At 40.7% G+C, this 26371-nt stretch overlaps 1 protein-coding gene across 2 annotated transcripts in view; it reads right to left on the bottom strand.

Annotated features, from left to right (window-relative positions):
* Positions 1–16788, bottom strand: part of NEDD9 (neural precursor cell expressed, developmentally down-regulated 9) — a 175763-nt gene extending 158975 nt beyond the window's left edge. Inside the window, exon 1 of one of the 2 annotated variants that reach the window (XM_033114700.1) lies at positions 16640–16788. The gene's annotated coding sequence lies outside the window, so the exon portion shown is untranslated. The remainder of the gene's footprint in view (positions 1–16639) is intronic. The other variant, XM_033114699.1, reaches the window with a different exon arrangement.
* Between the last annotated feature and the right edge of the window lie 9583 nt (positions 16789–26371).

Genomic DNA, 26371 nt, shown 5'->3' with positions numbered 1-26371 from the left:
TGACCATTCAACATTGGTAAATTCTACGCGAGACTTTATGCAACACAGAAATGACTAAGAAGTTTATAGAAAGCTTCACTTGTTGAAAGAGACAGATGCCTAACAATGAGCTATGCTAATGTTGAAACAAACTTTTGCCCCAAGACTGTTTATTTCATTATCTTCTACAACCATATGACATCCTCCATTGATAATGCATATTTTTTTAACTTAAAATTCTTTCCTTGGAAAGTTTCTCTTATAGAAACCTAACTGTAGAGGCAAAATTCAAAGGATTCTGCTAGCCCTAACTCATTTCTAAACCCTTTTTTGTTTAAACTAAAAGGTCCTTCTCAATTGGCCGCAGCCAGCTCCATCTCAATACAGAGACTTCTCTGGCTCAGCGGAATTACCTTGCACCACAGTTGCTTCCATCACATTCACAACGAGCTATTGGATACATCTGCTGTCCACCCCACTGACATAACCAAAGATACGAAAAGCTGGTGAAAGATGAAGTAGACGGAATTCTGTGATGTAAAGAGATTGATCAACTGTTTGCATTGGGAGAAAGTGAGCAGGAGAAACTTCTTTGTCAGAATTTTTTAATCCTGGGGAATATAATAGGTCATATTGTAATAACTATGTATTGTGTCAGATGGGCACTAGACTTATTGGGATGATCACTGCATATGTTATAGAAATGTCTATTCACTATGGTGTACACCTGAAATTAACATAGTATTGTGTGTCAACGGCAGTTGAGAAAAAAAAAATTTTAAGCTTTAAAATGACTCTCAATTGGATGATTTCAATTACGTGAAGATTCACTATCTAGACCTGAGAGAAGAAAATTCTTAGGGCGTTATGGATACATATCCTGAAAACTGAAGAATAGCAACAAGGCCTGCCTAATTGGCTAGGAGGGGAAGATAGTGGTAAGTCCAAAATATGCTCATTTGAGGCATTAAGTACTAGACCATGTCTATGCTCTAGATGCAGGTTTCGTCACTGAGGGTTCTGTACCACCGTGTGATAATGCTTGTAGCTTGAGGAAGCAATGTCTTAAAAACAGGCAGCTACCCTGAATGGTTCCATCCGCTGTGAACTTGAGAAGAGAGGGATCCACCATGTCCATTCTCAGTGGAGGTTTGAAGAAGGATGCTATTTTGCTCATGCTTGAGAGAAGGGAATAAATGCATGGATGTTTTTTGGTCAGGCAGATGTGAATTCAGATTCTGGTTAGGCCAATCTCGGTTCTGTAGTCATTCTAAACCTCAGTAATTAATTTCTATATAATAATAATGGTTAAAAAAAATTTAGGGCTTCCCAAGGATAAGACACTGCTGTAAGCAGTGGATATATATTACTTCATCTAATTTCACAATTATCCAATGAGGTGATGTACAGAGAAGAGTTAACATAGCAGGCCCAAGACTGCTATCCTTAGAAAGCCCTTCTTGCAAGTTTGGCCCTTGGCTGGCACCTGGGTAGCTGGATTTCGGGAGGGTTCCCATCATTCCCTGATAAGAGTTACTTACTGTACCTAACTGTTTGTACAAACAATGTGGTTTATGCTGAACACCTGCTACCTGCTGGGAGTCTGGAATTTTGGAACACGCCAGACAGTGGGTGCCCAAGTGACCAGCTGTCAGTGAAAACGCTAGTGCTGAGTTTCTAATGAGCTTCCCTGGTAGACACCATTTCATAACTGTCATAACTCCTTTCTGAGGAATTAAGTGTGGCCTGGGTGACTACTTGGAGAGGACTCTTGGTAGTCTGTGCCTGGTTTCCTCTGGACTTTGCCCCATGTGTTTTTCCCTTTGCTGATTTCAATTTGTATCCACTTGATGTAACAGATCTTAGCTATTGGTGCATGGCATCAGACAATTAAATTCAAGAACTCATCCTAGAAAAAGTGCTACATACCTCATTGCTGAATATCACGATGGTCACCTTTGAGGCACTCCCCTTGGGAAGCTAAGCAGTCCACCCTTCAAAGCCATTTCGGAACTCTTTTTCTGGAATGGCCATCAGAGCTATCGTCGTATTACCCTTGATGTCCTGAGTGTCATCAAAATGACTTCCTTTCAATATTTCCTTTATCTTTGGGTAAAGAAAGAAGTCATTGGGGGCCAGATCGGGTGAATAGGGAGTGTGTTCCAATACAGTTATTTGTTGACTGGCTAAAAACTCCCCCACAGACAGTGTCATGTGAGCTGGTACATTGTCATGATGCAAGAGCCATCAATTGTTGGCGAAAAGTTCAGGTCGTCTAACTTTTTCATGCAGCCTTTTCAGCACTTCCAAATAGTAAACTTGGTTAACTGTTCATCCAGTTGGTACAAATTCATAATGAATAACCCCTCTGATACAAAAAAAGTTTGGCAACGTCGTTGCAACAAGTTCCCGAACTGAATTATCAGACCTCATATGCTGAGTCCTTGCCCCTCTCCTAGTGACTCATGGAACCTAGGTGTGTGACCTTATTATTATCTCACTTTAAAGGGTGAGAAAGCTGATTCATGGAGAGGTTAAGTAAGTACAGTATCTTAAGGTCACAAAGAAGGCCCATGCCACAATCAGGGTTTAAACCCAGGGAGGCTGGCTCTAGAGCCCTTGCTTCTAACCTCTATGAAGTCTCTGAAATTACAGTAATAATACCTGCCCCGTTGGGTGATTGCGAGTCAAAGGTATGTTTGTGAGATATGTTTGCTCAGAAAATACTAAGTGCTCAATAAAACTCCATTATTATATCATTATGTACCAGCCCTCTCTCTCTTCCAACTACTAACCAGGAAATCTACCATGTATTTCCCACATTCTCAATACTGAGCACAAAGTGTCCAAGAAGTTGAAAGCTCTATGAGGAGGGAAAAGAGAGGCGGGTGGTATGGAATTCACCATATTATGGTTTATTTGTTTTTTTAACAATGAAATCGATTACAATATTTTTTTCCTTACAAATGGAGCCTCTATACTTCCTCTTCTCTTTCTGTACCTCTTCTGTGGTCTTCTTAGGTCCAGTTTGGAGGGGCTGGACACTGTAGTGATAGTGATAATTTCATACAGAGAGGTGGGTGTTTAGAAGCCCCAGGGCAGAAGAAGGAGGTGGGTGGGCAGTTTGGCTGAGCCCCTTTCATTGCTAACCATATCTCTTACCACCCACTCTCCAAATGGAAACACATTGTTTTACGACAGAATGTTAACATTCTGTTGGCTGAAATTATTTCTCAATCACCCTCACACCACCCACTCTCCAAATGGAAACGCATTGTTTTACAACAGAATGTCAACATTCTGTTGGCTGAAATTATTTCTCAATCACCCTCACGCCTTCCTACCTTTCAAGCCTTCTACTTAATGAAGAAATGTCCTGTTTCTTTTCGCTGAGGAAACAAAATGACCCCAGCATTCCACAGATCCGTTCTTGCACAACCATCAAAGAAAAGCAGCTCTTCCTGCTAAATGCCTGTTTGCTATATGTCACACTGTGGCAAGATGCCATGTCGCCTTGGTACACTGAGATGTCCGAGTCAAGAGTGGAGTTGGCTAAAGCACATTACATCTACGTAGTAGGATTTGGAGGGTAAAGGAAGAAGTCCTTGGTTTAAAACTTCATCTGCTTCCCACTTACTCCCCCAGGTTCACTTTATTTGAGAAGCAAACGTCTTATTCCACAGTAAGAAATATGGCTTAAAAGGTAAATAGCAGGTGCGTAGTACGTTGGCGTTGCAACAGTTGAAACCTATAAGGCCAAGTTTTTTCCTACAAGCACATTTTGATACAGTAAAATGGGAAGTAGCCCATGGATAGTAGGCACTTGAAAAGAGGATGTCGTAATAAATGTCAAAACAAAGAAATGTGACATAGGAAGAAAAACTGGCGGTGCTGCAGGGTCACTTCACGCATGCAGTAGATTTCTCCAGAGGAAATCTTGGCCCTTAGGCAGTCGGTACTTTAAAAGCTATAGAGGAGAGGTTGAAATAAACAACAACAGCCTCCTATCTTGAAATAAAATGCGTTTTCATCTAAGAAAAATGAATATTCTCACACCACAGACATCTATGCTGCTAGCGATCTACCACAAAGAGTTGCCTAGCCGGTGGATGAGTGTCGTAAGCAAATGACTTAGTCCAAAGACCCGTGTGTTAGGTCTAGCTGTGTCCTTTGATCCATTGCCCAGCTTTATGGAAGTCACCTCATCTATTCCACCTCAGTCTCCACACTTTCATTATCTGTAGAGTTGAGGATATAACGATATTCCCCAGGACCACTGTGAACATGAAGTAAGTTGATGTGGGCCAATGTGCTGACGGAATTATAAGTTAGTACCTAAAAGTTAGCGATTAATATTTTGATCCAGTGATGTTAACGAGCACCAAGAGAAAAATCAAGCATAAAATAAAAGCCTAGTTTTGACCACATTGAACATTAAGAAAGGAGGGTTACCTCAAGAGGAGAGCTAAATTATAAATGGAAGAGTGTTGCAATAAACTCACTATTTGACTAGTCAAAATAGTAATATTTCCTCATTGCATCAGCCTCAATCCCTCCTGCTGGATTTGTCTGGTTAAAATCACACAGTGGTCTAAAACGGCAATGGGCATCAATTAAGATTTAGGTCAGAACCTCTGAAGTAGTCAGTGATTTCGTTTCTAGGATTAAGGATGACAAAATCTTACCGATGGCTGGATAATAACATTCCTTTCTATTGTGATCATCCTACATCAAGGAAATGTTTGAAATTTAGACAGTGTAGTATGATGTGCCTGCTAAAGTTATTATATGGTTGAACTTTTGAAAAACACAGCAGCAGAAATGTGTTTTATCAATCTTTACTGTTGGTAAGAATCTTGGAGAAAGCAAATTTGACTGATCTCCCAAAACAGCTCACTCTAAAATGGGTCATTGTTCTAAAAGGATGAGTCCTGCCATTTGGGTTCAGATCCATCTGCTTGGAGGCCTCCCTCCCCTTACCATCATTCAAATGTCTTGTGCTTTCTTTGCAAATGCAATCCACTGTCCTTAGGTTTAGAGGACACTGCAATTAGCAAGTCTCTCAGCTTCTCTTAGAAGGGACTTCTTTTCAGTGGAAATTTTTGTAATGGTTTCTGTCTGATTTTTAACTCTTCCATGGAGACCAAACTCCCCAGCTCAATCCTGGGAAATGTGATTCTAAGAGTGAATGATGCCCCTTTGGCCCAACTAATTACTATAATTTCTTAAATTTAGCTACTAGCTCTTTTGGCACCTTCCACGCAGCACCCCTTGCATATCAATCCTGCAGAGCTATGAACTATCGGGCCTGAATGCTCAGAGATTTACAATACTGAATCTGGGCTCCTACAAGTACTCTTCAGTGTGGTCAGAGCTAGTGAGCAAAAGCTTCAGTGTTTCAGGGGCCCACTTGCATTTACTTTACAGGGAGAAGGTGACAAGGTGTATGCCAAGGTCACCCAACTCCATGACCAAGGAAGGGGCTGCTTACAACTTACTGTGGTAACCTCACATTTGCAAATTGAGACAGAGAGCTGGGGATCGAGGATAACCAGAAATCCAAACAGATGGAGAAAGGCTTTCAACGTAAAAGGCAAAACAATGATGATTTACTTAACTTACAAATAAAATAATCATAATTTAATTTATCAACTGTATTTATTCTTGTGATTCCTCATTAGTACAGAAAATCAAGGGTTGGCCATAATTTTTTTTCTGTTTATTAATGAGTCATACTAAGGTAACTGCTATCATACTTGGGTACATTACAAAATCAACACACAGTGAAACAAATGATCCCAGTAGTTTTCCAACTTACAACCCACTTGAAAAAAGTCCCATGCTGGCGGGGACTGTTGGTCTTGTTTCCGGCAGGACCCAGCACACTGTAGACACTCTATAAATATTTGTTGGCTGATGACTAATAAGCAGGTTGGTCTACATCATAACAAAGGAAAATGAACTTTAAAAAATCCTCCTTATATTTCATTTTAATATTTGTACCTAAGTTCTCCTGTTTATCACCTAGGTATTGTAGTATCATTTTTACTTTCTTTACAGAGGTTGAACTGAACTTAATTGGATCGTTTCATTTATCCTTTTTTTTTCCCTTTTCAATTTTCCATGGTCTTTTCTGGAATTCTCTTCTTGTCAAACCCTACTCATTCTTAGGCCTCTTCTCTTTTATGAAACTTTATCCTCTTTCCTTCTCTTCCTCCTACTAGCTAATATGTATCAAGCACTTAATGTATTGGATAGAGCTTTAGGTACTTTGCCTTATACTGACTCATAGAACTCTCAAAACCATACAATGACTCATAAAACCTTCAAAACCACCAAGTGAGGTAGGACTGTTATTACTTCTTCTGTAGATGGGAAACTGAGAAATAGAAAAGTAAAGTAACCTACCTCAAGGGCACAGAGCTGATGGGTGGCAGAAGTGAGATTCAAACCCAGGCAGTTGACTCCGGGCTGCCCTGGTAGGAATCTCACCAGTTACTCCAACCCTCTTAGCTCTACCCATTTCCTGAACTCCAACGATCACTTTTTCCCTTTTACAAGGAGAGAGTAAATAATAATCATTTTATTAGAAAATGGACTTATACTGTATGTTCTATAGTATATGTTGCTTTGAATTTAGTTCACATCTACTCATGTCTTTGTGTATAGATCAGCTTTATTATTTTTGAACAGTAGCATATAGTATTCCAGAGTATGAATTTCCAAATTATAATAAGGTCCCTACCAGTGGGCATTTGGATTGTGTTCATATTTTCAGTATCATGTACAACTACATTTCAAATAGCCTCAATAGAAAGAAACCCATGCTGGGTTGAACTCAAATAGAGTGCTGTGCCCAGAAGCTGTTCTATGCTATTAAGAAATCCTAAATTATGCAGAAGAGAGGAAAAAATGGCATAGAAGAGGCCAACATTTCTCTAACTAGGAATTCAAGGTATATTGCTATTGGGAATGTTAACTGATATATGTGAAAAATCTTTTCCCTATGCAATACTTTGTTTCACTGTGAAATAGACACATTTTGCTGCTAAATCATCCTGGCAGGAACCCAGGAGGGCCAATCACAGGCCTGCTTAGAGTAAAAAGGTATATGAAAGTGTTACTGAAGTTTTCCAAGGGCTGAAGCAAGAAGCCAGCAACATTGTCTCTGAAAAATGCTTAAGCCAAAAATATTCTTTGTTCTGCTATATTAAGTTGAACTCTGTTTTCAATCAGGCTGTTATTCAAATACTGGAGCAGATCCAAATTTGCTTTCCTGAGGAAAAGTCTGTCTTTGCTACAGATTGTGCAGCCTGAGAAGGTGGGCTTCTCACTTTCACAATGGATTGCCAGGCCTGCTGCCCACTTGTCCAGTGTGTAAGAGGAATGGCTTCCACTTCTGCCCTTTCACAGTCTGCACTCCGCCTTTTCTTCCCTTCACAACCTCATACTTTTTGTATCTTTCCTATTCTACAAGGACCATCCCAAGCCTCACCTCCCTTGAGCAGATTTCTTGGTTTAAGTTGCTCATTTTCTCCTGCATAGTAGCACTCCTCTCTAACATTCACTTGGTCATTCACTCATTCATTCATTCATCTATTCAACAAATATTTTTTGAGTACCTGCTAAGTACCAGAGATACAACAGTGAACAAAAACAAAGTCTTGCACACACAGAGCTGGCATTCCAGGGATGGAAACAGACAATAAGTAAATGCACAGGTATTTACTATGTCAGGTCTGGAGATAAGTGCAGGTAATGGAAGGGGTATGTGAGGTGGGAAGGTGGCTCTTTTATATAGTCTAATAAAATGCTGACTTCTTCGAATGTAGGTTATGTGTGTGACACGCCTGTGCCTGTGGCCACGTATAGCACGTAACAGCAAGCTGGCACAAATAATCTCATCATTTTAAGAAAATGGATTCTTAGTTTATAAATCACATGTACTAATACCTTTATTTCTAATACCTGCCCTTGCTTCAGACAAAAAGAAAAAAAAAAAAGCAAAACAGCACAATGAAAACAGAGGCCAATAAAGTAACTAATTTAAAGCAACCAAAGAAACAAACACCATGGAGCCTGCAGTCCTAAATTTTCTCAAATCAGTCCTTCTGAAATCATGACACCTTAATTAAGTGGTTCTTTCATTCATCTTGACATAAAAATAAATTATGAAACAAAATAACTATGTACAAAACACTCTGGTCATTTTATTTTAAATACATGTTTGTGCAATTTGTTAAGCCTCTCTGCCACTTATAACTGAATTATATGTGCTTTTGAAAGCTGAATAAAGGATAGCATGTTGTGTATAATTGCTGAAATGTGTTTATGGTCATCATATAATTTACGTCTGAGGTCCTTTGTCAACCATAAAACCCATGAAGACACAACCTCACTTTATCCCACTACCATATTTTAAGGAAAAAATGGACTTCATTGGCCCCAGGGCTTCTTGAAGGCATGAAACCTACTGCAAGTGTTTTTAATTCCTTGGACACCACCCACATATGAAGGTGGGGACTTTGTCTACTTGGCTTCACTACTGAAACCTAATACCTAGCACAGTGCCTGGTCCACAGTGGGCCCTTAACAAATGTTGCATAAATAACTACCAACTTATTTTCTGAAAGGAGATATGGTATCTGTTGTGGTTAATTTTGTGTGTCAACTTGGCCAGGACAAGATACCTGGATATTTGGTCAAGCAGTATTTTCAATGTTGCTGTGAAGTTATATTTAAGTAAAATTAACATTTAAATCAGTAGATCCTGCATAAAGCAAATTATCCTCCACAGTGTAAATGGGCCTCATCTAATCAGTTGAAGACCTCAAGAGAAAAAAGACTGACTTCCGGGGAGCTAGAATTCTGCCGGCCGGCTGACTTTGCAGTCAGCTACCAGGTCACCTTTTCCCTGGCTCTCCAGCCAGTCAGCCTACTCTGCAGATATTTAACCTGCCAGTTTCCATAAATGCACGAGCCAATTCCTTAAAATAAATCTCTCTGTATATGTGTACCTCCCATGTTTCCCCAAACATAAGACCGGGTCTTAGATTCATTTTTGCTCCAAAAGACGCATTACGGCTTATGTTCAGGGGATGTCATCCTGAAAAATCATGCTAGGGCTTGTTTTCCGGTTAGGTCTTATTTTCAGGGAAACACGGTATATATACACATCCTGGTAATTCTGTTTCTCTGAAGGACCTTGAATAATACAGTATCTCTTAGCCATGTACTCTTTCAATGAATCAATCAATACATTTCATTTACCAAGAATCCCACTCCCCCGCCAAGGTCCCACAGGCACCAAAGCCAGAGCAGTGCCACTAGCTGTTGGCCTCCACTTCTCTCTCTGGTAGAGGAACAGAGCACATTACCTTCTCACTGTTTCGTTTCCCTTGTGATGCAAAGCACCTGCACATTTTCTCTCTAGAGAAATGGGTGCTAAAGAACAACAAGACTGACTAAATCCATGATATGCTGGTGGTAGGAGAGGCACCGGCTTACCGCTCTGCTTTTAGGGGAAAACACTTCCCATGGTGAAGCTGCGGGGCCGCTGGTATCACTTCCTCTAAATGTTTCCACTCTTCACGAGTGAAGCTGTGGGTGGGGAATTTCAGAGTCATGGAAACTAGATAAAAGGTTACAAAAGGTTCATGAACATTGTACCATTTGATGATTGTGTGATACCTAATTAGTCCTTTGTGCTATAAAGAAAAGATGAACCTAAAAATAGATCACTGGGAAGCCTCGGGGGGAGCACAGTGTGAAACTGGTTTCTGTTTTAGATCTAGCGAAGACTGACTGATGAGTGCCCATGCGTTCATCTGTGGGGAGGTTGCTTTTGAAAAGTTTTCATCGAGATCCTTCCACCAAGGGTTTATGTGGTAGAGGAAGTGGACTGAGAGGGTAGAAACTTGCCTTCATGTGCCCGCAACCAGCACAATTCTTCGTCCCAGAGTGTATTTTATCACCAGGAGTCAGTGTTATCCCTTCCTTGTCTCTATTTAAGGCCCCTTCCCTCCTTTCATGTCTTTTCCCTTTTCACTCTCAGGTCCCTAATTCATTCACTTCTTATCTCCAGTTTAAATGTGTTTCTAACGTAAGACAAAGCTTCATGCCTGTGCTGGTAATATTTTGTGCATCAGAGAGGGAGAAATTTGGGGGGCATTGTGCCTTCCTGAAATTATACTCTGAGCCTTTATCTTTGGCAATTACCTACCACTGTCAATTGACAGCAATGATAAATGGACAGTCAGATGTTTACACAATACCATGTTATACAGCTGTGAAAATGCGACATCAACACATGCTTGCATCAACATGGATAACTCTCAAAAACAATGTTGAGCCAGAAAGCCAGTTATGGAAGAATAAATATGGTATGATGACATTTGTTAAAAGTTCCCAAACAGGCAAAATTAAACTGCATGTACATAAGTTTTGTACAGATGAATTTATATGTATATATATATATATATATATAAATTGCATATGCACATATGCATATATGTATACATGTAGACATGTGAGGCCAATCCAAAAAGAGAAGTTGGGGAATGTGATTAGCAAAGCTTAAGACTGCAGTTCCCTTTATGTGGTAGGCGATGGGAGGAGATGAACACAGTTGGTTAGGGGCCTGTGGCTTCAAGGTTTGGTAAGGTGGTAAGTAGGTAAACATGTGCTTGTTTTATTATTTCTATTATTATTTAGAATATATACACACCGTATACATACCTCTTTGAAGTATGAAATGTTTCGACATATTTTAAAAATTTTTCTAAAGTGAAATTTACCTGGATTATTAGCCCTCATTTTTCAGCTTCCTTGGAAAGTGAAGAGAGGGGCTTAGGGAAGAATAGGTGCTTACAGAAATTAAAGAGAAAGTTCATTGAGTTATGTTCATTGAGTTCTGTTAACCAAAGCTCTATCTGAAGTGGATGAGAAAAGGAATGTGGACGCATCGACACTCCCACCTGTCACCCTATTCAGCATTGCTGCGTTACTTTGAATCCCCAGGACTCTTCCTGAGGGCTGGAACTACCATATAATGCAGTCTTGTCATGTGTTAATTTTGAGTCATCTATACCATGGATATTTGGGTGCCAGTGTGGGAAGCAAAGTTGTTTATTTGACCAAAAATAGTCTGCAGCAAACAAGGGCAGCTTGAACACCCCCTGCCTAGGAGGCCATGCCATTCCTGGCCCTGCGGCTCACACTGGCTGGCCACTGGGTGAGACACAGCTGTGCCCCCCACAGCACTCGTTAGAGTAAGACACAGCCATAGCCCACACGCCCACAGCGCTCACGGAGTAACACACAGCCTGCCCTCACACAACGCGGTGGAGCTCTTCCCAGCCTTCTCTCACTCAAGTCACACCTGCCCGTGTTTGCCACATCAGGTGTGCCACATACGTTTTTCTTTACATTGATTCACCATTTTATACTTAAAGACATTTATATTAAAAAAAACAAAAAAAAAAAACACAAAACCACTTTTATACCTCTCCTGCAAATAAGAAACTAGTGCCATTGTGGTTCATAGAAGATAATCATGAAATACAAATGCAAAAAAACCAAAACCATGTTATTAAATTTTAGCTAGCTACCATTTCCTGGTGATGGCCCGTAGCCCCAGGTCCACTTTCTCTTTGTTAAAAAGGTAAATGACCAATAGTTAGAGGATGTTAAGAGCAGGCCCAAATCAGAGGAACAAAAGAGTGAAAACGGAAAGTTTCTTTCTATGACAAAGTCCAGTGACTCAGTGTGATTTCATATCACATTTGCATATCATGTATCATGTAAAATTATCATATTGTGTCCCACATGTTGGAAATTTCGATCAAATGAGTTGTAGGGAGACAGAAAAGCAGAAGGAAAGTGAAGGGGGTGCATAGTAGGATATGTCTTCATGGGGTGCATTTTCCTACAGCACATGGTGAGTTTAAAGGAGCTTTCCCTGGGACAGCACTTGGGCCCTTTCTCCAGCCTCGTCTCAGAAGCAGATGAGGAGACCCTCATATGGCCTCTGAATAGATATGTGGAATAGCAAAACACAGACATCCAAGGTCCAATGGAGGTGATGACTGGGGAACGAAGGACGAAACAACTTGAATATCCACAACATGGGTAGCAGGTGGTCTCAGCTTGCGTCTCCCAGAAGCGGACCTTGACCCAGCATTTAAGTGCTTGTAGTTTAAGACATGATCCCAGGAGTGAAGGAGAAGAGAGGGGAGTGAACAGGGAAGGGAGGGAAACCGTAAAGGGCACATTAGCAAGGCAGCTACCACTGTGAGCAACTGGAGCTTAAGCCCACGTGGAAACTTTGGGAAAAGGTAGAAGACATGTCTTAGAGTTATTCCACTCAGGCCTGAGGGAGGTGGGTTATTCATAGCATATTGGAGAGTTAATTCCTGCACATTTTCATTTGTCTTTGGGCAATAAAAGTGTCCCTACCGGGCTTGGAGAAAGCTCCGAGGTCCTGAAATAAAGATTGTGGCTGGTAGAAATCAGCCCAGTCCTGAAGAAGCCTGACGGCTGCATGTAGGACACTGACGGCTTCTACTACAACGCTTCTCTGCTGGATACTTACACAGTTGGCTATCATGTTTAATCTTTACCACAGCACTTCAAGAGAGCTGTCCCTTATTTACATATAGAGGAAGAGGCAGCAGGAGTTATATCATTTGATCAAAGTCATACAGCCTATATTCTCTTTCACCTCTGGTTACACTTTCCTGGTTTTCTTATTCTTTTTTTTTTTTTTTTTTTTTTAAATATTCAGGTGAAATTCACATAACATAAATTACCCATTTTAAAGAGAACAAGTCCATGATGTTCAATGTATTCACCACCTGTGCAATCACCACCTCTGTTTGGTTCCAAAACATTTTTATTACCCCAGAAGGAAGCCCCATACCTATTAAGTAGCTGCTCTCCATTTTCCACTATCATAGCCTCTGGGAACCACCGATCTGCATTCTGTCCATATTGATTTACTTGTTCTAGATATTTCATATAAATGGAATCATATATTTCTTGTGCCTGGCTTCTTGCACTTAGCACAATGTTTTTGAGCTTTATCCATGTCGTAGCAAGTATCTGTACTTTATTCTTGTCTGTGGCTGAATACGTGTAATATTTTATTGTATGAATACACCACAATTTGTTTTTCCATTCACCTGCTGATGGACATTTAAACTACTTCCACTTTTTGGCTGTTGTGAAAAGTGCTACAATGAAAATATGTGTACATGTGCTTATTTGAGTCCTGTTTTCAATTGCTTTGGTTATACAACTAGGAGTTGGTGAGTCACATGGTTTTTTGTTTAACTTTTTAAAACCATCCTAGTCTTCTTGGAGAGCTCATTATCCTGTACCTCTATTTAGATGTTAGAGTTTCTTGAGGTTCAATCTGGGATTCAGGGAGGTTTCCATAAGGAAGGTAGAAATGAGAACTGAAAAATGCCGAAGCTACCCTTCTTTTTTCTCACTTGTTAGTCTCTTAAGTAGAGTCATCCGCCGCATAACGTTTTAGTCAACGACAGACTGCGTGTTCCATAGATTATAACGGAGCTGAAAAATTTCTAGTGACGTTGTAGCTGCGGTGACATCTTACAAAACACATTACACACGTGTTTGTGGTGGAGCTTGTGTAAACAAACATACTGCACTGCCAGTAATATGAAAGTTTAGCACATGTAATTATGTACAGTACATGATACTCGACAATGAGAATAAACGGCTATGGTTTATATATTTGCTATATTATACTTTTACTTATTATTTTAGAGTGTGCTCTTCCCACTTACAAAAAAAGTTTGCTGTAGAACAGTATGCTGTGATACACTTGCAGCAGTTTTATACATCTGGTGTTTACTCTGTCCCTTGATTGCCTCATTTTCTCTTGTGCTTGATTTAATCTCATGTTGTTTTGTTCATCATGACCCTTAAGTGTTTAAACAATGACAAAATTGCCTAACGACACGTTTCTTAGAACATATCCATCTCTGAGCGACACATGACCATATGTATGGTCTCTACTCATGGCTTCCATTACGTCTGTATGCCAAGGATCTCCAGACCTCTGCGCTGAGGTCTACATGTTGGTCAGCATCAACTCTGTGGCTGATACATGTCTTTGGACGTCTGCTAGGCCCTCCAAAATCATCAATTTCAGAACTGAACTAACCCCAGGCTGGGTCTCCACAACTTTCCAATCCCTGTGTTGGGCAAGCAGCGTCAACATCCATTGGGATGCCCAAACCAGGAAACTGAGGGTCATCTTTGACACTTCGCACTCGCTTTCCTTTCTGGTCCACCACCAAGCCCTGTTGATTTTCCTTTCTAATTGACTAATTCTATCTCCACTGCCACCACTTTTGTCTTGTCTGTACTCCCATAGATGCCCTCGTTTGGCTGACTTTATTAACCTTCTACCTGGTCTTCCTGTCTATAGGTGTGGCCCCCTCCCATCCTTTCTCCACATGGTACCAGAAGGATTCCTGAAATATGCAGATCAGATCACAGGACCCCTAGCTTCTCCACCCTTTTAGAATAAGCAGCATGTTTAATGCTGTCCCCGTAGGCACCTTTGGGCTCACCTTGAGCTACTCCTCTCTCCCTTCTGGCCACATTGGCCTTAATTGTGCTGGGCACTCTGCCACCTTCCACCTCAGGGCGTGGGGGGTGTGAACTGTCTGGAGTATAACCTAGTCCTCCACTGTACGAACTCCTATGCTTTTTTCAGTTCTCATCTCCTCCTTCATTAGAAACCTCCCTGACTCCCAGACGAGATCAGGTTCCCCACAGTATGTTTGGGTCCTCATCACATCTGTGTACTTATTAATCCCTGCCTCTCCCCTGGACTTTTTTGGGGGACAGGACAACGTCAATTTTGCTTCAACTTATGTAAGTCTTGACTTAAAAGTGACTTCCACACAGTACATACTCTCTAGATATTTGCTAAATTAATTAAGTAATTAACAAGAAACAGTGGAGCTCTAATTCAAAACTGATTTCATATCCTTCCCTTTCCACCGCTCCACTTTGCCCTATCCTTAGAATAGGAATGTCCTTGAAAATAACCAAACATGGGAGGAAACAGAAACAGGGAGGAAAACTGCTTGGCTGGTTCCCAGGGTTCTGTTATGGACATTGTTCTTCACACCCATCTGGGTGAGACACCAGCTTGTGGGGGAAAGGAGGGGCTCCTCAAGCAGAAGTTTGAAAGACTGGAGCACCCACTCTCACCCCTCATCACTAGCACAGGGAAAAGTCTGCTCTCCCATGTCCACACAGCTTTAGACAACATAGAGTTGTCCCTCCTTATCCACGGGAGATAACGTTCCAAGACCCCCTGTGGACTCCTGAAATCACGGATAGTACCAAACTCTATATATACTATGTTTTTTCCAATACATACCTACCTATGATACAGTTTAATTTATAAATTAGGTACAGTAAGAGATCAACAATAACTAATAATAAAATAGAACAATGATGAAACTCACCTTTTCACCTAAAAGGAATCACTTTATGGCTTCTCGTTGGCATATCTGAATTGCCTGCATTACTACTCTTGTGCTTTGGAGCCATTATTAAGTCAAATAAGGTTTCCTGAACACATGCACCATATATCAAGACAGTGGCTGTTATCACTGAGAAGGCTATTAAGTGACTAACAGACAGGAAGCATGTACAGCGTGGATTCATTGGACAAAGGGATGATTTGTGTCCTGGGTACGACAGGCTGAGATTTAATCCTGCTACTCAGAATGGCCCATGATTTAAAATGTATGAATTGTTTATTCTTGGGATTTCCCATTTAATATTTTTGGACCATGGTTGCTGGCAGGTTACTGAATCCGTGGAAAGTGAAACCGTGGATTGGGGGTACTACTGTATGACCCTTTTAGAAAGGCTCTCACCCTTTGAAGTTGTATGTGTTCTTCATATTGAAGTAATTTCAACAAGATAAAAAGGTGGCCTCAAATCCTTTGTGGAAGGAAGGCAACTGAATGAATGAACGAGTAGTAAATGAATTAATAAATATAGAGAAAGGTATGGATGAAGCTTTTGGTATGCCCCGTGGTGACAGGTAGAACACAGTGTAATTTGTCCCCAACCCCTTAGAGAGGATGCAAATGACCAGTGCTCTACAGACGGGGACACACGCTGAGTTCAGTTCTCAATCACAGTTTCTTGCCCTCAGGAGTCATTCCCTGAGAGGCTGAAAATGGCACTATATATGACTCTTGCCCATCACAAGCTGTAAGTGACAGCCTGCACTCTGGAGCACTGAAATAATTTAAGAAAAGTAAGAGCTCAAGGTTTTCACAGGTAAACTCTCTGAGGACTGTAGGAAAAGGGAGGAGCCATCTGCTGTACACACCAGGAAGCACCTACCCAGGATGATTTTGAAAAATAGAATCATGTAGGTTTTAAATTGCATGAAAGCCAGTGCCTCCAGGTCAACTTATAGGAGACCTGGAATCACTATTTCCTCCTTTGGTGCATGTTGAGTTCCTTCTACCTCCAGTTAAAGGGTGTTAGCAGTGGGGATACCACCAAAAGCCTGACACCAACTCAGGAAGTCAGAGGCGGAGTGAGTCTCCCCTGCGTTCTCCCCTCAAGCCACAGCAAGTGTCTGAGAACTCACCCCAGGTTGAGTCACTGGTGGGTCATCTGGTCTCCCCTCTGTCTGGGCAGGCAGGCAGGAGGCAGCAGCTCAGTCTTGCCTTATGATTACGCTTCTCTCTTGCTGCCCCCACCAGACTTGCTTGTAAAGGCAGCTGCAAGCATTTCCTACCAAGCAACCACACACGTAGAATGTGAGTGACAGGAGTATGTGTATGTTTTTCCTTCCGGTTGCTGTGAACTGATGTTGTCTCAGCTCATTTCCTCTCTGTAACCTCTTCTTTTTTTCTCTGTCAGAACTTCCGATACATTGTGGACGACTTGTAGTTTAGGGTCAGGTAAGAAATCTAGTTTTAATCTGTACCATTTACTATTTTGAGAAAGACAGATGAGCTTTAAGTTATTGCAATAAAATTCTGTGGAATGCACTTTGCAAGTGGCATAAGCTCTTTTCTAGGCTGCATTGAGGCAAATATTAGGCTATTTTAAGGCCAACCAAATTGGGATTTTGTGGTTTTATGGACTCAATACGTCTGGAGTTCCACTATAAATTGACACGAGACATCCTTTCATTTTACAAGTATTTTTTGAGCCTGTCCACTGTGGTAGGCACACTGCTAGGGAAACAGTGGAAATTCTTCTTGTTGCAATATGGTAGGGAAGCCTGTGTGAGTATGTGAAAAGGAATTTGAGAGTCACTTAATCCCAAACCCTGTGTCTTCTTCTGGCTGTACTTTTCAGTAGCAGACAAGTGGATATGCTCTGAGGCTAACCACCCTGGTTTGAATTACATGCAATCTTTAAACATTTTTGACCTTTCTGTACCTTGGCGTCTTTATCTGCAAAAGGCGAATAATCGCAGGGTTGCCATGAGAATTAGATGAGTTAGCAGTCAAAGAGCACGTGGCACCAATAAATAAGTAAGCAGTACATAAGTATTTGCTATTATTATTAGTGGTAAATGATATTATAATAAGCTCAGTCCTTTGCTTTTCTTCCTTCTTTTCCCCACTTCCCACCCCTTGCTGGTACCTAAGAAATAACTCGGAAACAAGGAGAGTTGAGGAAAGAGGGAGATGGCTTGAGCAGTTGATGCTCCCAAAGTGATCCAGTGGTTCCTGATGCTCCTGCTCCTTCCTACAAGAAAAGGATTGTCTTTGGTCCTCCCCTTCCCTTTACACTCTGCTCATGTTGTATGTTAGGCTCTTGTGACTTCTGTTACATTGGTGTTTTTCTTTGTTTAATTTGCAGTAAGATTTCTCTGAAATTCAGATCCATGTCATTTATTTTACAATGGTGAGCTGACCTACATCATGCTAAGGAACATTCTGCCCATAAGCAGATGCCACATTTAAACAAAGAAGCAAACACTCAGCTCAATACTTTGTGTGTTTGAAACTTATAAATACAATGAGGTGTGATCAAAAACTACGGTGAAAGTTTAAATTTAAAAAAAAATTATTACAGTAAAAGACACATTGCTATTAATCCCCCTCAAAATACTCTCCCTTACTCTGAACACAGTTATCCCATCGTTCTTGCCAGTGTCGGAAGCAGTTGTGGAAGTCCTCTTTTGTGAGTGTCTTTAGTTCTGCTGTCATGGCTGCCTCAATGTCCTGAATCATTTTGACTTTGGGGAAGAGCCAGAAGTCTCACAGTGCCAGATCTGGTGAATAAAGTGGATGAGGACACACCATAATGTTTTTATTTGATAGAAACTACTGTTACCAGCGATGTGTGACACGGAGCCTTTTCGTTGTGATCACAAAATACAGTGAATGCTGCTGCCAAGTAGCGACCAATGGAAAGGCAGGGATCTTCAACAAGGGAAGTGGCGTGCTGAACCTTAGTAACAGTGTGTGACCAGTTTCAGATTGTTTGGTGCAGTCAGTCAGGTGTGAGCTACGGTTGAGAGAAGGTGTTTTAAAGTGTGCCGTAAATCATCCTCCATCATGACAACACTTTGTGTCATACATTGCTTCTGTTATACAGCAATTTTTGTCAAGTAAAAACATTATGGTGTGTCCTCATCCACCTTATTCATGGGATCTGGCACTGTGCAACTTCTGGCTCTTCCCCAAAATCAAAACGATTCAGGACATTGAGGCAGCCATGACAGCAGAACTAAAAGAGGACTTCCAGAACTGCTTCAGAAACTGGCGAGAACATTAGGATAAGTGTTTTCTAAGCGAGGGGGAATATTTTGAGGGGGATTAATGGCAATGTGTCTTTTACTGTAATAATTTTTTTAAATTTAAACATTCATTGTATTGTTTGATCACACCTCGTACACCAATAACAAGAACATTTATGTGAATCATCATATGTATATTGCATCAAGTGTAGTTAGCAATATTCATGGTAAAAATATCATCAAAGTTCTTTATTTATTTATTTTTCTCTCTTAAAAAAGCAGTCTTGAGTACATGCTATGTATCAAGAACTGTTCCAGGTTTGGGGGAGAATTATCCTTTTCCCAAGTTTTTATTTTATAGTGCTGTGTATTCATAATAAATTGACAGAGGAAAAAGAGTAATATAGACAGTACATATATTTTTTTCAAAATGTCCCCCTATTAATTTTCCATTATACCACCAAATCAGCTAAGTATTATGTTCTTCATTAGATGTTTAAGTAGTATATATTTAAATGTGTCAATTATAGAAAAATAATTTCCATTGATGTCATATAACTCAAAGATTAATGCCATCAAGTTCTCTCCAGAAGTCAATAACACTCTAGATATACTAAAAAAAAAAAAAAAAAAGCTAAAATTATGCTTTATTTTAATAAAGTACTTGAGTTTGGCAACTCGATTATTCTTAGCTCTGTTCTTTCATTTACACCCTAATGGTTTTGTTTCCACTTTGAGCTGCCTGGATCTTCCACTATTGAGTTCTTCAGAATGGGGAGGGCACATCTGCAGGGCAAACTAAGGAGCACAGACTTTGTCCAAGAACAGATCAGACTTGTTTTAGAAAAACAAGTTAAATATTTTTCTCACTTGGAAAAATGGAGGGTTTTTTTATGGTTGTTTTCCTACTTACAGTCTTAGATTATTTTCTTCTCTCTCTCTCTCTCTCTCTCTCTCTCTCTCTCTTTCTCTTTTTGGTTTGCTTTATTATTTTAATGAGTGACAGGTTATGCCGTGTGTCAAGATTTTGACAAACCACAGATGGTTCTGACAAAAAACAAACAGCTGTAATTTCTAATCACTCTATCCAATGAAAGCTGTGTTTACATTTTCATCTTTATTTAAACAGTTTTCTTGACTGCTTTAATTAGCTTCTTCATGCCATCTCAGTTAGCTGGAATCTCGGTTAGCACCACAGAATAGTTTATAACTACCTGTTAAGCAGTAGCCAAACCCCAGGCAACTGTTTTGAATTTGTCCTGAATGTTTGGTCCAAGAAGTGACTGTTACATGGGGTGGAAAAGGGAGGACAATTTGAGAAGATGAAAATGTTGAAAAATCTGTGGCCATGTTGTGTGTGTGTGTGTGTGTGTGTGTGTGTGTGTGTGTCCATGTATAGTTTTGATTCCATTTGTTTGACTCATTTACATCCATGATTGAAGACAGTATTAGCCACAGGGAGTCAGCTGCCCACTGAGGAATTTAAATGAATATGCTCAGGAGTTGGTTTGGCAAGTTTTGAGAGCAAAGTTGTCTAGTATTATAACATATGCCTCATCCCTACTCAGGAATGGGAGTTGGTTTTGTGGTTTTCATTTTTAGATGAAGAAATCAGAGCTCAAAAAATCCAGTTCATCTGTCCATTAAGTAATTGTTGTGTACCTGCAAACTCCCCTGGGCTTTCCTGTGCATTTTTGATACATCAGTCCACAAGACACAGGACCTGCTCTCAAGAAACTCATAGCATAGTGGGGAGATAATCTAGTGAGATGACTACTCCCATTAATTGGGTCACTCATGATATTAAAAACATTTACCGAACAAGTGCTATGAGAAATAAAAAATGAATGAGAATTAGCTCTGTCCCTAAGAGAAATTACAGTCTAGTAGGCATGGCAAAATGAAACTGTCCACCTTCTTCTTCTTATCTCTTGCCCCTTACAACCCTCCCTTTCTCTCTCTCATAAACAGAGCATTTTTGTCTTCTGCCTCTTCTCTTCTCCCAATCCATCAGCCAAGTCTTGGAATCTAGCGTCCTTATATTGCCAGAACCCCAAGACCAGCTATTTCAGCAATACGTTAATGTTGATTTCCTTTTTCTTGTTCTCCGCGGTGTTCACCCATTTGCAGTCCTAGAAGAAAGCTCAATCTACTTTCACTCACGCTCTAGAGCTACCCAGACTCACTGGGGGAAAATCAACAAAAGCCAATTTGTTTCCTTGCAAATTCTCCCCAAATAACCTCAACTGAGGCCCTGCTGCTGCTCAGGAATCTTCCTACTCATCTCCCACTAACTATCTGTCAAGTTTTCTTTCCAGACTTCTCTTAAACTCTTGGGCAGCTCGGAGTCTAGCACTCACCTCATGCCATGCTTATGGTCAGAGCTGCTGGTGTGAACTCCTTAAGCATCCCTCATGGTTTTTGCAGAGCGTCACTGTTCCATCCATCCTGTTCCTCATTCTGTGCTCATCTTTCAGTCTTGTGAATTAGTTTCAAGTATTACCACTTGATCAATAATAATCGTAATACCTACTATTTTTGATGTTTAGCATTAGGAGGTAAATGACATTTGCAAAGATGAAACCATTCTTCTAGCTCACCGAACAGCTGTTTGAAGAAACTTGAGCACATAGAAGAGAGAAAGGAACAAAGACTGAATGATTTTTAAGAGAGAACTGATGGCAAATTTAACAGATTCTGATTTATTGGAAGCATTCATTGCATTTAAGCATCTGACAAGCACCGAGCACTGATTTCTTCATTACTTCTCTCCTGTTCACCTATTCCTGTACTGCTTGATAACCATCTTTGACTTCTGAAAAAAAGAGTGGGAAAATCTTGCTGGTGCTGACTTTTCCATAATTTTTTAAATTAATTTTTTAAATCTACAAGTAATCAATTTGTATTGTAAACAACTAACATTGCAGGTAAAACTAAAGTGCCTGTTGACCATGAGCCCTAATTTCAGTTTCCTCGACTGCTTTGCCCATCTGTTTGGGATGTATTCTTCCAAGCCATTTTCTGGGCATTGCGATAGTTATATGGAACCACCGTCAATTTGCAATGGTGCACGTGCACAGTCACACCCTTGAGCGTGCATGTGTCTGTGAACGGAACACGAGACTGAAACCATCATATTGCATGCACTTGGTTTCCGAGGGAACTACTGTTCTGGTTTCACATGAAATAGCAATTTGAAAACAACATCTATTCATGAAAATATAAAAAATTAAAACTATATCGCTCCTTTCCATGGTTGAAGAGGTTAGACTTCTCAGTTTGTCTGACTTTTCTAAATATATAAAATGTGGATTCATATCCAACTGATTTGCCTCTGAGGAGAGTCTCCCAAATCAAAGACCACAGATAGTTAGCCGTTTGACAAAACGGTTTTTCTGGATTTTCCTTTATGCGTACAAATCACTTAACCGAAAAGTCAAGTCCAATCATGCGTCTCTCTAGGTGTGTATGCTGCCCGGACAGGACTCCAGTCTCAGGGAGGGACTCCCAGGTGCTGTGATCATTACGGCCACCTTTCTCTCTCCAAAGGCTGGTTCTTTACCTTTCGCCTTCCTTGAACACTCTCCTCTGACTCTCAGAGCAGCCTCCATTTCATAATCCCATATCAAGAGATTACTACTTTACAGATTTAGAAATTTTTTTTTACTGATCTCTAGTACTTAAAACCTCAGAGCTGCCTTCCCCCACTTTAGCTTTTATATAATTATTTTACTCTAAGACAATAGAAATTTTAAAAAGGAAACACAACTCATCCCTGCTCAGTTTTCACCACCACTTTTCCTATGATGCAAGCAAAACCCTTGTGTCCGCATGTGCACGGAAGCCCTAAAACTCAGTCCCTTCACTCTGTCTACCTTCTTCCTTTGTCTCTTTCCCTCTTCTTCCTTTCATGCTCAACTTTTCTTAAAGAATAGTCTGTATTTGAAGCCTTCATGTCCACACCTTCCGTTCTCTCCCTCCTCACTGCAGGCCTTCCATTCTGACATCCGGCTCCCCATGCCCAGCTCTCCACTGAAATTGTCCCTGGCAACCTCACCCACGGTAGCCTAGATGATGAAATCAATATACGTTACAAAGTCTTTCCCTCTGTTGCATTTAAAATGACTCATCGCTTCTTTCCTCTCAGATCCCTTCTTTCTTTCTTTGGGAGACCCCACTCAGCCTTGGTGCACCTCCTCCAGGGTTCACTCCACCTCCTCCACTTACTGTCCCACTTATTTCACCACTGGGCCTCACACATTTTCACTCTACTGCTCTCTCTGGATGAACGCACCCACTCCCATTTACATTTGGGGCAAGCCTTGGCTTCCTGCATTCCCCATCACCATCATTATCATACACTTAGTTTTTATCTTAGTCAGTTCTGGCGCTTTAACACAATATCACAGACTGGGTGGCTTAAACAACAAACATTTATTTCTCACAATGCTGGAGGCCGGAAGTCTAAGACAACGGTGCCAGCGTGGTCACCTTCTGGTGAGAACCCTCTTCCTGGTGTGCAGACAGCCACCTCCTTGCTGTGTCCTTACATGGGGAGGGAGGGAACCTCTCTTGTTATCAGGGCACTAACCCCATTCATGAGGGCTCCATCCTTGTAACCTAATTAACTCCCAAAGGCCACACCTCTTAATACCATCAAATTGGGGATTAGGCTTCAATATATGAATTTGGGGGAGAAACGAACATTCAGTCCATAGCAGTGTCTCTGCCCCCAACATTGTAAACCTTCTTTCCCTTGCTTCTTAAATTTAACCTGTCACCAAATTCTGTTTTTTCCCGTTTGTTTGTCTGTTTGTTTTTAAAATTAAATCTAAAATCTTATTGACCAACTCAGTTCCCTCTGTACAGATCCATTGCTACTACCTCAGTTTCAACTTTCATTGCTTGGACTGTCACAATTCCTAACTGTGACCACCCTCTTCTAACCTCTAATACTTAACACACTATGGACACAGGCAGGCTCCTCAGGAGACATTCGCTGAGTGAGTATCTGCACAGTACTAGGTGTTCTCAGAGACAATGTTCAAATCTCCTCATGTCACTGTCTGCTCAAAGCCTTCCACCGACACCTTATTGTCTATAAAATGAAGTTGGAATGACTTCGTTGGTGAATTGAGATCCATGTTACCTTCTTAGAGTCTTTCCTGCCTGTTCACTGCTAGAGTGCACTTCACCTTGCCATTAGCCTGAATTATTGTTCCCTAATATTTCATGTCTTCTCATGATGATGGCCTTAAAAAGGTCATTCCCTTGCCTAGAAGAGTCTATATTCCTTCTTCTCTTCTTGACTCTGTCCTTCAAGACTTCACTCCACTGGACAGAGCATCCTTTCCTCCTTTTGCTGTCACCAGAACTTCACTTACTGCGTTGATCACATAATACCACAATAATGTGACTCCCTGCCCTGGACTTCGAGACTCCTAATGGCAAGGGACTGTTGATTATTCATTTGGGGGACCAAATGAAACATTTGACAAAGCGACCTGAAGAGGTGTTATATCAGAATCACCCAAAAGGCTGGGTAAATATAGACTCTGAGGCTCTACCCTTCATTGCCGAATCAGTTTCTCTGAGTAGTGGAACCCTCCCAGGCAATTCTTATGCACATGAACGTTTCAGAACACAGTACAGTACCCAACAAATTTGATGAATAAAAACATGTTGAAAAGTACTGAGATCCCTACTCCTAAAAATCTGTATTATTTCTTTCATTCCTCTGGGGTATATTTTTGCTGGAGACAGGTCCAGGGAATTTGGCTCAGCCATGGATCAAAGTGACCAAATGGGAAACAGCCGTGCATTATTCTCTAATCAAGTCATGCAAAGTACCTATTGTCCTTTCCAAGTGCCAAATTATTAGGCTTGGGTCATTCAGATCCCTGAAGGCGGGGATAAGAACTAACACATCCTTGCTCAAGTAAGAACTGGCATTGCTGGCATGCTTTGCTTTTTTAACTCACCAAAACCAAGTTCTTAAGCTGAAGTGGTTCATAAGGACCTTCTGTGGAGGCACACTGTCTCATTTGCTGTGTTTATCTCCAGTATTGATAACTCTAGTACCAGTTAATACCTCTCCCCTGTTGACTTGGGTGCATTGTGAATGGGCCTGAAGGGTTTCAGACTTCAGGAGAGGCTCATGCACCTGTGAAGATAGACAAGTCTTGTTTGCACCACGAAGTCCCTAAAACCTCCTTTTTAAAATGACTACAGTAGATTTTGAGCTCTGTTAACATGATCGTGAGATCTGTCACATTGCACCATGAAAGGCCTAAGGAAGACTAAAAAACGTATGTATCATCCAAATGACCTCATAACCACACAAAGTATCCTTGACAAATATTTGTTGGATTTATGATTTACCAAATTACTAAATCTTTCCAAAAGTACATGGAACAAAATGGTAGAAGCACACTGATACCAACAGGTAGTTGAATACAAACACATGTATCTGAGAGGGAGAAAAGAAAATAAAGGCATGAAGAATGATTTGAAATTGACAGTCCTCTGTGGAAGAATTGAGACTGGGTATAGCATCCAAGAAGAGGCAAGATATAGGGTGACAATTAAGCCATCTCCCAGATTGTTCATATGTCTCAGTTGGACCGAGCCTTAGAGGTTGCCTAATTTATTTTAGCAAATGTTATTTATTCTTTAATATTGCCCTTATTTCTTTATTACACAAGTAGCATATACTCATTGTTGAAACCAAAAAAAAATAAGTAATTCAAAAAAATGACAAAACCAGTGTTACATTGGAATGTATATTCTTTTAAATGTTTTTTCTGGGTATACGTAGTGTGATATTATTATGAATTAGTAATTATTGCTGCTGTAACAAATTATCACAAACTTAATGGCTTAAAACAAAACACATTTACTATTTTATAGCTCTGTAAGTTAGAAATCCAACACATGTCTCACTGGACTAGAGTTAGCATGTCTGTAGGGCTGCATTCTTCTGGAAGGCCGAGGGAGAATCTGTTTCCTGGCCTTTCCCAGCTTCTAGAGGCTGCCCACATCCCTTGGCTCATGGCCCCTTCCTCCACCTTCAAAGCCAGTAAAGTTGAATCTCTATGACTATTCATCTGTAATCACATCTTCCCCCAACCACAGATGGGGAAAGTTCTCCTCTCTGCTTTTAAGGACCCATGTGATTAAATTGGACTCTCGTAGATAATCCAGGAGCCCATCTCAAGGTCCCTAACTTAATTAACACCTGCAAAATCCCTTTTGCAGAGCAAAAGATTTCTGGCATTAGGATGTGGACATGTTTGGGGGTGCATTATTCTGCGGATCCCATATAGAGATTAAATAACTAAAGTTCATGGAGATTAAGTAAATAACCGAAGATCACACAGCTGGTAAATATTGAATCTGTTAGTTAAACTGTTTTGGATTGCAAGAATCTGATACAATCACATTCTCAACTACTGGAGATTTATAATAAAGGGATGTGAGGAAGAACTGCAAAGAGTTTAAATAAAAGGTTGAGCCTCCCAGGAACTGGCCCTTCATTTTCGGTCTATAGATGCCATAACTTGTTGATGTCTCAATAGCAGGCATCCATGGCACCAGATGAGGCCACTGTCTGTCTCTGCT

Source organism: Rhinolophus ferrumequinum, chromosome 9 (genome assembly GCF_004115265.2).
Source record: "Rhinolophus ferrumequinum isolate MPI-CBG mRhiFer1 chromosome 9, mRhiFer1_v1.p, whole genome shotgun sequence".
NCBI lineage: Eukaryota > Metazoa > Chordata > Mammalia > Chiroptera > Rhinolophidae > Rhinolophus > Rhinolophus ferrumequinum.
This window is presented reverse-complemented; position numbering and strand designations above follow the sequence as displayed.